We start from the raw sequence: 13,830 nt of genomic DNA on the forward strand, positions 1-13,830 counted from the left end.
TGTCCCTGAGCCGCTCCTTACTCTCCACCCTCCCTTGTTTCTCCCCTTCTTCTGTCCCCACAAAGGCCCAGGGCAGCAAGGATGGGAAGCCAAAGCAGAAGGTGATCATCGCCGACTGTGGGGAGTACGTGTGAGTCGGCGCAGTCTCGGCTCTGCCCCTGCGCATCCGGGAGCCGTCAGCCTGGGAGCCAGCACCTGCACGTGTCCGTCCCCTCTGCGGCGAGCAGGGGCTTGTGCTGTGGCCCTTCTCGGGGTCAGCTCGCAGCAGCTCTTCTCAGGTACGGCCTGGGCTCCCTCTGGCTCTTTGCCAGGCGTGGCCGTGGGCCCGGGAGCTGTCACAGGGGCCGCCTTCCCCACCGTGGATGCACTGTGCGTGGCCTTTTCCGGGCCTTTGCTGCCACGGCTTCTCCTAGGCCCGCCAGTGTGGCGCCCGGACGTTTCTTCTGGTAAAATAAACCCTAGTTCTTACACTTCTGCCTGCCAGCAGGTCCCAGGTTTTGTCAGAGAGCTGTGACTGGCCCATCTTCCTGTGACAGAGCAGAGCCCCTCCCCTATTTCCCTCCCACCAGGGGCCGGGGCCCTGAGAACATACCCTGTCAGACCGCTGCAGGACAGCAGAGGTCAGAGCTGGTGCCAAAGCACCTTCTCTCCTCTCCTCTGCTACCAGGCCACTGAGTTCGGTAAGCCAGGCTCCATCCCTGCCTCATAGCTAGTCGTGAGTCTAAGGGGCACCTGAAATCAGTCTTGGTGACCCATTCCCTCATTAGTCAGTCACTGAACCAACAGTCCAAATTATAGTAACACGGAATTCCCAGAGCCCTTCTTTTGCCCAGCACTGTGCGTGGGGCTGGGGAAACATGAGAAAGCAGCCACGATGGCACTTGCATCCTGCCCATACCCAGTCCCACTGGAAATCAAAGTCAGGTGCCACAGTTTGTAGTATGCGCCGCCTCTCGCCCTACACCAGTGTTTGGCCAGCTGGGCCACCTCCCAGCAGGCTCCATGTGCTGAGTCCTGTCACCAGAAACCATCAGTCATCAGAAACAATGTCCAAGGCTGCCACCTGCTCCTCTGCTGCCTGCCAGCGGCTCTAGATCAAGGTTCGATACTCAGAAACTATTGGGCACGACTGGTTCTCCTTTGGGGTTGAGGACAGATGAGCTGGAGGGGAGGAGAGAAGCCTGCCGGCCTGTGACCCCCAGGCTGTTTCTGCAGAGGGGTGGATGCTAGCCCTGTCTCTGCCTAGCATCCCGGGCCAGCCTCAGTCTCTGCCTTCAGGCGGGGCTTGACTTGTACCCCTTTGGTTGGCTAGGGCCCGCTCCTGTGGCTGGGATCACGGCCTGAAGTATTCCCAGCAGGGGCCCTCGCTCCCTAACCAAGGCGTCTCTCTCACTGGTGGTCAGTCATGGCTGTCAGGAGAGGCAGCAGTGAAGCCAGGAAAATGCCAGCCACTCGGGTCCGGTGTGCTGTCTGGGAGAGAAGAGACGTATTTGAAGTACTCGACAAGGCTGGCTCCAGGGGTTACATGTGGGGAGGGGAACCCACTGACCTGACGCCCCAGGAGGGAGGACTGGTCACAACCCTGTGAAAGCAGGGGAGAGGTTGTTGCGGGGGAGGGAGCTTTGTCTCTCACTGTGCCTCCCTGATTGCCCCGGGAAGATGGGACTAGCACACTGGCCAGGAAGCTGGCGGATGGGGAACAATCAGGTGGCAGTTGCTCCCTCTGAGCTGTGTAAGGGGCTTCCCCAGAATTTATCATGTGGGTCCACCCATAACCTTCGCACAGGTGGTGACCCAAGCCTCGGTGGCGAGGTGCCAGGTCCTGATGCGTCCACCGGGTGACTGCGCAGGCTCTGTTTGACCAGAGCACGCTGGGCCTGCACTCCCGATGGGGGTGTGGGGGCCCCATGCCTGCTTCCAGGGAGGGAATGGTGGCAAGACTGGGGCGGAGGGCGAGGGAGAGAATGCTACAGAAAGATCTGTTTTCAAAGAAGATTTAATAACATTTTCAGTATATCATAGATCGAGTAAATCAGATCACCAGGCAGTACAGAGAGTATGATCCTGACTTCATGAAATATCCATATGTTCTATATGAAGATAAACATGTGTGTGTCAAAGACTGGGAGGAACTACTAACAATACTTATCTCTGTGTGTTGGGATGATGAGTTTTTGGGACTATGCTGGGATTATCTGTTTTTTATTTTCAAAAATTTTCCTGGCACACAAGTGAAGAAAGACTTGTTTTCCTTTTTAAAGGTCCAAATGCTTGCTCAAAGCTTCATGGTAAGAAGAGAAACCCAGGAAGGCTCCCCCTTCAGCTTCCCAGAGGCTGTAGGACTCTGGACTTTGGGAGGAAACAGTGACACAATACAGCCCTGTCCTCCGTCCTCAGCAGAGGCCCTGCCCCCGTGGGTCACCAAGTCATGGTAGGTCCCTGCATGCCAGACTCTCACGGGCAGGAGATCAGGTATGACCCCACCTCATCTCTAGAGATGACCACATTTAGATTTTTTAGAAAAAGCGCAGCTTTAAAGTAGACGCAGCAGCACCTCCTGGACATGTTCTGAGTGGAGGGGGTTTTAACAGGAAGGAAGGCTTAACATGTTCCTAACCAGATATGCAAATGTATTTAAAGTAAAAAAGACCACTAGTAGATGCTGTTCATTCAGTACCTCTGCATGCATGGTGCTGAGTGTTTTGTGGACACCCCTGATCCCCACGATGGCCTTGCAGGGGCAGAATACTCCATTCAGAGGAAAAATCTCTAACTTAGAGGTGACATAATTTGGTCAAATTAATAAGAGGCAGAGCCTGGATTCTATGTGAGGTCTACTGGCTCAAAAACCCACCGTATCCTGTTCACAGCCTCCTTTCCTGTGAAATTGCAGGGCATTTCTCAAAGCATGGTACCCATTTCCCTACATAGAGACACAAAAGAATAGGGCTTTGCCTGGTGAGCTGTCCTCTGGGCCAGTACCACGCTCTGACTGTGGAGGTGTGCTGGGGGTGAGGCGCACAGAGCGGTTCCCCCCACACCACCGCCCCCAGACTTGGCTGTTCCCTGGTGGCCTCCCTTCCTGGCAGCACTTACTTTGCTGTCAGTGGGCCTGAGCTGACCACGCTTATGTATGCTTCTACATATATAACCTAACCTAACCTGGGCTATTGGGCAACTATATAATAAATAAGATGGCTGCCCCTTCATTTACTTTGCATCCATAATTCTACCCATTCTCCAAGGCCTTTTCTGTTTGGTTTCAATTTGTGGGCTGGCTGGAGGTTCTAGAAGTCTGTCAGGAAGTCTCTGACCACTGTACGTTCAGCTTTATGGCACAGAAAGGGACTCTGATCATGACACATTCCTGTTCGGCACATCCAAGGGACCAGGCAGTCTGCATGTTGAAAACATTCATTCTACAGGCTTTCCTGGTGCCACCAAAGCATGCCAGGTTAGGTGCCAGGTGTTGAAGAGACCAAATACTGACATTTGTTCAAAGTTTTCAAACCTCCACTGCCCTTGATACTGGGAGGAGAGAGCTGCTAACCAAAGCCCTGAAATGGCAGGTTTCATGTCCTACATACCCGGCAGCTGGGCACTCAGGCTGTGTCTTTGCTCTGTGACCGAGGAGAGGGCCAGGGTTTCAGGGAGGAAGGAGTCTATATCCTTCTGTCACAGATGAGAAACTGAAACTTGAATCAGGAAGGGGACTTGTCCTGACACCAAACTGGGCAGTGGCTGCGTTGGAACTAAAGTACAGGTCTCCTGACATTCCAGCCACTCCATGCTCCAGTCCCTGCCAGCCTGAGCTCAGAGCCCCAGGCTAATAGGGAACTCCCCACTCTGCAGACAATCTGGGCCTGTCCTCCTCTGTACTTGGTGCTCCACAGTCCCTTCCAGGTCCCCGTGGAGGGGCTGCTGTCCTGCAGCAGGGCCCCGGCCTCCGCACCTGCTGTCCCAGGGCCCCTCCTCAGGGTGCAGAGTGACAGCAGGGGTGCACATCCTTGGGCACAGGGGTGGTTCTGCCCCGGCTGAGCTGTGCCTGTGGGTTGGGCGGGCCCAGGATCTGCTTTTAATGACCCAGTATTTCAGGGCTCGGGCAGCTGGACTCTGTCTGCTCCAGCAGGTAAATTACAGGCTTAGCAAGTCAGAAATCAAATAAACACTCCAACTGCCTGTGGCGCTGCTCCGAGAACAGTGGTTTCCGGGAACCTTCGCCCAGGTCAGCCGAATTAACTGCCTGTCACTCCCCTGGGACAGGGACCTTTTCTGTGGTTTGCAGGCCTGGAGAGACAGCACAGTGCTCCTGGGCACCAGGGCAGTACAGACAGGTGAGCAGCCTGTCCTTAACCCCTCAGTCCTAGCAGACAGGCAGTTCCCCTCCCTGCCCCGTGCCTGGCCCCAGGTGTCCTGGGTACCATGCTGTGGGTGGAACAGGTTGCTCCTTAGTGTGGCAGGTGGGGGAAACTGAGTTTCATTTGCTGGTGGGTGTCTGGAGTTATGTGCTGAGTCCTGAGGCCTGTCCGGGTTCAGTGGAAAACATACTCAGTTGATTACATTGGCCATGAGCAAGGAGACAGGAGGGGGTGGCATGTGTGCCAACGTGGACCACTACTGCAGCCACTGTCTTTGCTTCTGCTACGGGATTTTGTGTCCGTGCGAAGCCTCACATGGAAAAAAGGTGGGGGCGGCATACCACTTTCCCAAGGAGGGGACGTCTTATGCCATAAAACGTTCCTGTCAGCCTTGGTCTCAGCATGAAGCTCATCCAGCTTGTTCTTTTTCTAATATGCTAGCTGCTAACGGGCCAAGTTAGGAGCCCAGTGATACCCTACTGAGTACGACCACAGGTCTGTACCCTGGAAAGGCCCAATGTGGTGCCTAAAGAGGGACAGACCCAGTTACCCCCACTCAAAGCCCAGCCAGCTGAGCTCACACTCTAGATGCTCTTCTCACGGGCCTGGGTCAGCTACAGGCTGGGTTGGGGATGCCCAAGGACAGGTCCTAAGGCAGGACATCTGCCTCTGAGGCTGCTGTGCATGTCAGGCCAGCCAGTCTACTACAAACACCAGGGGAGGGGACAGAGGGACTTGGGGAGACCCTGGCAGGGATCCAAGTGAGGGCCCTCCTTGCTGCCCCACCTGAGCTATGATGGCATCTGAGCGTTTCCTGCATCTGGAGAGGGGCCTGAGCGAGGCGGGAGGCTCTGCAGTGGCCGGGCCTCAGTGGCAGCCACAGGCCCTGACCACCATGTTGCGGTGCTTGCGCAGGATGACATTGTTGCTGCTGTCATAGTAGAGCACGGAGGTGGCGCTCAGCTTGGTGGGGGCGCAGCACGCCTTGGGGACCGCGTCTGGCTTCATCAGGTGCACCTGGCCAGGGAAGGGATGGCAGTAAGGTGTGAGCACCACAGCCTTCTCCCTGACCGCCCAGCCTCTAGCTGTCACCCTCCCCTGCAGCCTGGGCTGGTGCTAATGTGTAGATGTGCCCCACCCCGCCCACCTCCACCCCTTCCCTGACCCACTGCCCTGAGGGCCCAGCCTCAGCACCAGCCGGCTCCATCCACACTCACTCCCCTCAGAGGTGGTGACCCCGCTGGTCTCCAGTACATGGCACCCAGTCCCTCTGCCACACCACCCCTCTGGGGTCCCCTCTGCTCCTATGTGCTCCTGATCATATCTTGTCCCATTAGCTGTGTGCGATCTGTCTCCCCTCCCAGTGAGCCAGCGAACGTTCACCGAACGGGAGAAACCTAGAATCCTATGTCCATCCTCGTGTTCGGTGCTGTTACTCCTCAAAGCACTTGCCACCCCTGATAACTTCTAAGGCAGCTTCTGTTCTGGGCCGACCAGGATGGAGGGCCAGAGGCCCCATATGGTGCCCAGAGTCGCATGGCTTTCAGGTGCAGCAGGACTTGGATGGGGTGCACTGACCCTCCCAATAGCCTTACTGCGAGGAAGAGCCTGCCAGAGGGGACGGCCCGTTTTCAGCCTCCTAAAAATATTTCTCCTGAAGGGCACCTCGGTGGCTTAGTTATTTGAGCGTCCAACTTCAGCTCAGGCCATGATCTTGCAGTCCGTGAGTTCGAGCCCCACACTGGGCTCTGTGCTGACAGCTCAGAGCCTGGAGCCTGCTTTGGATTCTGTAACTCCCTCCCTCTCTGCTGCCCCACTTGCACGCTCTCTAAAAAATAAACAAACATTAAAAATATAAAAATATATATTCTCCTGAGCCCTGGCAGGATGAGCTGTTTACATGGAACTCCAGGTCAGGGCCCCCCACTTCCAGGCCTGAAGGCAACCTGAAGCTGTGGGGAGGCAGGAGAGAAGAGGATGCCGAGCAGGACCTGGACAAAGCTGTCTGGTGGGGGAACCTGTCCGGCAGCCTGGTCCCCGTGTCCCTGTGCCCAGTTCTGAGCCACCCTGCCGTGAGGACACCTAACAGCACCTACTTATTGGCTGTGCATCTTTGGGTCCAAATCATGCATCTGTGGGTCTCACTTTCTCCTCTGCCAAATAGGTAGAATGGTACTTTTCTCATTTCCAACACAAACATATCTAGGACATGTGCCTTGTGCCAGGATGGGGCACAAAAATGTTCCAGAGATGGTTCCTCCTCTCACAGACTCAGTGGGGAGGGAAAGGGAGGTGAGGAATATTCCAGTAGGCAACCACAGCTCGTGGGAATGGCACAACAAAGCAGGCCCTCCACCCCAACAATAATTCTGACCCTGGACAAGGCTTCCTAGCCCTGTCTTCACCTGCAGACCCCAGTGTTCCCCCATCCCAAACCTACTCCTGAGAGCAGCCCTGCATCCACCTTCCACCTTCCACCCCTGTAGGGTGGCCACAGCAGCCCCCTCACTGGACTCCCTGCCTGCTCCACCCTTGACCCCATCCAGCTGCCCACTGCAACAAGAGCAACACGTCTAGAAAATTCAGATCACGGGCACTGCATCGCTAACCCCTGCACCAGCTTCTCAGTTTACTTGGGGTTAAATCCACCTACCTGCTACCATAGGTGGGACCCCAACGCTGTGGGAACCGCCCACACCTCCCTGCAGCCTGAGCCTGTCCTGGGCGGACGTGGGATGCTGCAGGTATGACCATCGAGGGCCAGGAGAGGCATGGAGCACGTGTGTAAAGGACGGCTCAGGGACTCATACTTCCCTCACCCCTGAGCTCCTCCCAGAAGGCGGCTCCTGGGGACAGCATATCCTACTTATCTCCACACAGTCAAAGCCCCTGTCATTGATGCGTTTCCCCTCACTTGGGGGCAACACCTTATTCCTGAGCCTGTCTGGTAAGAGGTTACCAGGAATTAGGATTCTAGGTTAACATTCTAGAAAGAAATCTCCACCCCAGAATCAACTAACATTTAAAACACTTAGGAATGGCAGAGTGCAGGAGATGGGGTGGGAGGGCCCTGAGCTCACCTTGTCCTACAGGCACAGCCAGGTGACACCTCTGTGGAAAGAATCCAGAAAAGGCCTGGAAGGCCAGCGGAGCAAACTCCACAACTCAGGCGGAGAAGGGGGCACATGAGGAGGGTAGGAAGAGCAGAAGGGAGCTGCAGGGGCCTGTGGGGCATCCGTGGGCAGGGGCAGAAACACGGGAGTCCGCGGGGAAGATGAATTCCCCTATTTGGCTTTGAAAACCAGACTGGCTGAATTTCAGGAGTTCTTACAACCAGCAGGACTTAAAACCTCAATTTAAAATATCAGTAGCCTGGCTTTGGGAGGGCAGGAGGAACCCGAGATCCTGCCTGAGGAGACTCGGGCAGAAATATAACACTGAAGCAGCAGTTGGAACTCCCCGCCCCGGGGCGTCTGGGAGGAGGAGTTGTTTACTCCTCCCGCAGCGTGGCCCCTGGGACACACTGGAGGACTCCAGGAACAAAGGAGCAGGCCTGTGTGGTTTCCTCCTGTCCCCCAGCATAAACACATGCCACCTGTGGGAACCAGCACGGCACTGACTCTCCTGCCACCTCGCCCGACCCCCAGCCACACCTGCCTCAGCTCCAGCACCGTGGGTCCCCTCCTGCAGAGGATGGTCATGCAAACCCTGCTGATACCACCTCCCTGTACCCCGAGCTCTGGTGGCTCTGCCCCTCCAGTCAGGCTGGCCTTGGTCCCTGCGGCACCGGGTCCCCTCTCACAGTGGTCCAGTGTGCAAACCTTGTAGACACCGCACGTCCTGTCTCTGTACACACTGCAGATGCACACACACCCCCTCCCCCATACACCCATGGCTGGAGCCCATCCTTGTGGAACCACGAGCATGGCACTGCTCAAGCAGCCCCGACGGGGGTCAGCAGCACTTCAGGGACTCCTGTCCTGGAGAGACAGAAGGACAGCTACACACACTAGTCAGTCTGCACCCCCGCGGGGACTGGGGGCAGACAGTTTGATTACAGGCCCTGCCCACCAATGAAAGCCTCTCAAGGAACAACACAGGAAAGGTGTCCTGTGGTTTGGTGCTACAGCATCTTGCAAATGCCAGGAGTGACTCAAGTCAAGCCCAAAGTGCCCCAGACTGGCCCACTAACACCCCAGGGACCAAACACTGCCATGACATCAGAGAACTATTGCAGATGGCTGGGCTGAAGGAAAAAGTGACTCAGTCAGAGAAGCAGGGTGTATGTGGCACACACAGAAAAAACACCTGAAGCACCAGTTTCTGGTGAATGGGGTACACGGCAACTGCTGGGCACTGTAGGACATCTTCGGAAGGCCACTGCTTTCAAGAGCAGGAGATATGGCTGGCCTTCATAACATAGGAACAGACACCGAGAGAGAAAATGAGAACGATAAATACATTCCAGATGAAAGAACAGGACAAAATCATGGCAAAAGACCCAAGGAAGACAGAAGTAATATGCCTGATAGGAATTTGAAGGAATGATTGAAAACAAGATACTGTACTTGAGAAAAGAGTGAAGGACATCAGGGGTGTCTGGCTGGCTCAATCGGTTGAGCATGTGACTCTTGACTTCAGGGCTGTAAGTTCAAGCCCCACATCGGGCGTGGAGCCTACATAAAATAAAAATTTTAAAAAGAGAGTGGAGGACATCAGTGAGGCCCTTAAGAGTTCGAGCCCTGCGTCAGGTTCTGCTGACAGCTTAGAGCCTGGAGCCTGCCTTGGATTCTCTCTCTGCTCCTACCCTACTTGCGCTCTCTCTTAAAACAAAAACAAAACAGAACCAAAAAGTTAAAAAAGAATACCAAAAAATGAAATTTAGAACACACTAGGATGGAATAAATAGGCTAGAGGAGTCAGAGAATGGATCAGTGACCTGGAGGACAGAGTAGTGGAAAGTAATCAGGTTCACCAGATGACAAGAGAAAAGTTATGCAAAATGAGAATAGACTTAGGGAACTCAGAAACATCATCAAGCATATAACATTTGCATCACAGGGATCCCAGAATGAGAAGAGAGATAAGGGGGCAGAAATTTTACTTGAGGAAATAAGGGATGAAGAAATGGAAGGAAACAAATTCAGATCCAAGAGGTACAGAGATCCCCAAACAAAAACAACCCGAGGAGGTCCACACCAAGACCAGTAGTAATTAAAATGACAAAAAGCAGTGATAGATAATTTTAAAAGTAGCAAGAGGGGGGAAAGTTATATACAAGGGAAACCCCACAAGGCTGTTAGCTGAGTTTTCAGCAGAAACTGCAGCCAGAATAGAGTGGTATGATATATTCAAAGTGCTGAGAGGGAGTTTGCAGCCATAATACTATCCAGCAAGGCTATCATTCAGAATAAAGAGAAAGCGCTTTTGTGGAATCATAAGTTAAAGGAATTCATGACCACTAAACCACCCCTATGAGAAGTGTCAAAGGGGACTCTGAGTGGAAAGAAAAGATCACAACTAAGAATAATAAAAGTAGAAAGTACAAAAGCAGTAAAAAAAAAATAAGTGTATTTATAAAAAAATCAGTCAAGGGAGTCACAAAATAAAAGGATTTAAAGTATGATACCATATACCTAAATCATAGTGGGGGCAGAGGAAGAGTAAAGAATGAACTTGAACTTAAGTGACCATCAACTTCATATAGACTGCTAAATGCAGCAAGTGTTATATAGAAACCTAAGAGTCATAAGTAAAAAACTAGTAATGGATATACAAAAATTAAAGAGAAAGATCTCCAAATACAACACTGAACAACACCAACTAATCATGAGAGAAGAGACAAGGGAAGAAAGGAACAGAGAAGATCTACAAAAACAATCATAAGAGAAACAAAATGGCAATACACACATACTTATCAATAATTGCTTTGAATGTAAATGGACTAAATCAAAAGACACAGGGTAGTGGAACGGATACTTAAAGTAGCAGTTGGAAAGATCCATCTATCTGCTGCCTACATAAGAGAATCATTTCAGATATAAAGACACATGAAGGCTGAAAGTAAAGAGATGGAGAAGGATTTATTATGCAAATAGAACATGAATATGAAGTCAGGATAGCAATGCTTATATGGGACAAAATGGACTTTAAAACAAAGACTGTGAAAGAGACAAGTTTGACACTATAATCATAAATAGAACAGTCCAACAAGAAGAACAATTATAAACATTTACACACCCAGTGTGGGAACACCCAAATATATAAAGCAGTTAATAACAAACATTAAGTAATTGATAGTAATACAGTAATAGTAGGGGACATTAATGCCCTAGATACATCAATGGATAGATAATCCAAACAAAGTCAACAAGAACACTGACTTTGACATGTTTAACCAGATGGTTTTAACAGATGTTTTCAGAACATTCCATTCTAAGAGAGAATACACATTCTTTAGAAGTACCCACAGAACATTTTCCAGAATAGATCAGATAGACCACAGAACAAGTCTCAACAAATTTTTTAAAAAGATTAAAATCATACCATGCATCTTTTCTGACCACAACACTGAAACTAGAAACCTACCACAAGAAAAAATCTGGAAAGAGCACAAATGCATGGAGGTTAAATAACACACTACTGAACAATAAATGGGTTAACCAAGAAATCAAAGAGAAAAAATACCTAGAAACAAGTGAAAGTGGAAACACCAAACCTTCGGGATGCAGCAAAAGCTGTCTTAAGAGGTAAGTTTATAGCAATACAGAGAAGTTTACTCAAAAAGCAAAACAGAATCTCAAATAACCAGACCTTACACTTAAAGGAGCTAGAAAAACAACAAGCAAAATCAGCAGAAGGAATGAAATAAAGATTAGAGCAGAAATAAAATAGAAACTCAAAACAAAACAAAACCAGGCTGGTTCAGTTGGTGGAGCATGCAACTCTTGATCTTGGGGTTCTGAGTTTGAACCCCATGTTGGGTGTAGAGATTACATAAAAAAAACAAACAATGAAACCAGGAGCTTGTTCTTTGAAAAGATCAACAAACATTTACTCAGACTAAAAAAAAATTTTTTTTTTAAATCAGTAATGAAAGGAGATATAACCAATGCCACAGAAGTACAAATGATTATGAAAGATCATTATGAAAATTATATGCCAACAAAGTGGATAACCTAGAAGAAATGGATAAAGTCCTAGAAACCTCTAACCTTCCAAAACCGAAGCAGGAAGAAAAGAAAATTTGGACTGACCAGTTACCAGCATGAGATTGAATCAGTAATCAAAAAATTCTGAACAAAAAAATTCTTCGACCAGATGGCTTCACTGATTGATTCGACCAAAAATGTATAAAGGAGTTATACCTATTCTTCTCAAACTACTTCACAAAAAAATGTGGAAGGGAATTTTCCAAATTCATTCTATGAGGCCAGCATTTACCCCAATTCCAGAACCAGATAAAAAAAAAAAAAAGGCTACAAAAAGAGACTACTATATGCCAATATTGTTGATGAACAAAGATGTAAAAATCCTCAACAAAATGGCAAACTTCATCCAACTATGTCCAACTATATATTTTTAAAAATCATTCACTATGATCAAGTGGATTTATTTCCAAGAGGCAATAGTAGATCAATATTTGCAAATCAATTAATATAATTCATCACATCAATAAGAGGATTAAAACCATATGATCATTTCAATAGATACAGAAAAAGCATTTGACAAAATACAAAATCTATTCATGGAAAAATAAAACCCTCAACAAAGTAGGTTTAGAGGAAACATACCACAAAATGATAAAACCCATATATGAAAAACCCGCAGCTAGCATCACAATGCTGAAAACCAGAGCTTTTCCCTCAGGTCAGGAGCAAGACACGGATGCGCACGCTCACCACTTCTATTCTACAATACAGGAAGTCCTAGCTAAAGCAGTCACACACACAAAAAGGAATAGAAGGCATCCAAATTGGTAAGGAAGAAGTATAACTTTCACTATTTGGAGATGATGTGACACTCTATATAGAAAACCCTAAAGACTCCACAAAAAACTGCTAGAATTGATAAATAATGTCACAGAATACAAAATCAATGTACCGAAATCAGTTGCATTTGTATGCACTAATAATGAAGCAGTAGAAAGAAATTAAGAAAGCAAGCACATTTACAATTGTACCAAAAAGAAAAAGACACCTAAGAATAAACTTAACCAAAGAAGGTGGCTTTTACCAACCACCATCCATGCTGTCTGTCTTGTTTGTCTTGTCTGTCTTGTCCGTCATCTTTTCTAGAGATATTTTTGCCGACACCAACCCCCTACTCGGGACCTTTCGACTGTGGTGCGTGGGTTGGTCCCCCGCAGGGAGCTGTGGGCCATACTGGCAGGCCATGGCTCTGGTGTGCCGGGCAGCTCTCCAGAGGGCTGGCCAAATTCAGGTGGACTCAGAAACCACACTGGCTGCTTGGGTACTGGGGACAGAGTACTCTGCTCCTTTTGGCCTAGCCTCCGAGGGGCAGCAGTGTCCTCTCTTTGAACTCAAGGTTCTGTGTCTCCTTCTCTCTCCGCCCCTCCTCCTCTCATGCTCTCTCTGTGTATCAAAAAATAAATAAAACATTAAAAAAAAAAAAACTTAACCAAAGAAGGGATAGACCCGTACTCCAAATACTATAAAACAATGATGAAAGAAATCGAAGAAAACAAACATGGATAGTCAATGCTCACTGATTGGGAGAGCCAACACAGGTAGGATGTCCACACTACCCAACGGAATCTACAGATTTAATGCAATCTCTATCAAAATGTCAACAGCATTTTTCAACGAGAACGATCCTAAAATTTGAATAGAACCACAAATACCCTAATACCTAAAGCAATTATGAACAAGAAAAATAAAGCTGGAAATATCACAATCCCAGATTTAAAATTCGACCACAGAGCTGTAGTAAAACACTTAGCTACAAGCACCAGCACATGTGTTCTGCCTGGCAACTATTTTTCAGCACATGAAGTTACCACAGACTCAACACTCATAGCCATACCTTCTTCAGCAAACACAAAGAACTAAGGGATCAGGAAAAGACAACGGGGAGGTGAACAGAACGGGGCGGTGAAGCAGAGCCCCTCACCCGGGCCACACCCGCAGCACTCTCCGCACACACCCTGAGGCAGGCTGATGAATGCATGTGCCTGTCACTCACCCCACAGGCATCTGTGTGACAGGAGGCCAAGATGCTGGTGGACGTGGTGACATGTGTTCAGAGCACACAGGTACCCGGGTAGGATGATGCACGTGTTATGTGTGTGCTTTGTGTCTGACCAGAAGCAAGCATGTCCTGTAAATCTCAGTGCCCACATATGTATGTGGATGCCTTACACGTGCGTGTGCACAAGCAGCCAGGGTAAGTCGGGTGTACATGGGTTCAGATGACCAGGAGTCTACACATGAGCACAGCCACACAGGCACCA

The sequence above is a fragment of the Suricata suricatta genome, chromosome 8, assembly GCF_006229205.1.
Source record: "Suricata suricatta isolate VVHF042 chromosome 8, meerkat_22Aug2017_6uvM2_HiC, whole genome shotgun sequence".
Taxonomy (NCBI): domain Eukaryota; kingdom Metazoa; phylum Chordata; class Mammalia; order Carnivora; family Herpestidae; genus Suricata; species Suricata suricatta.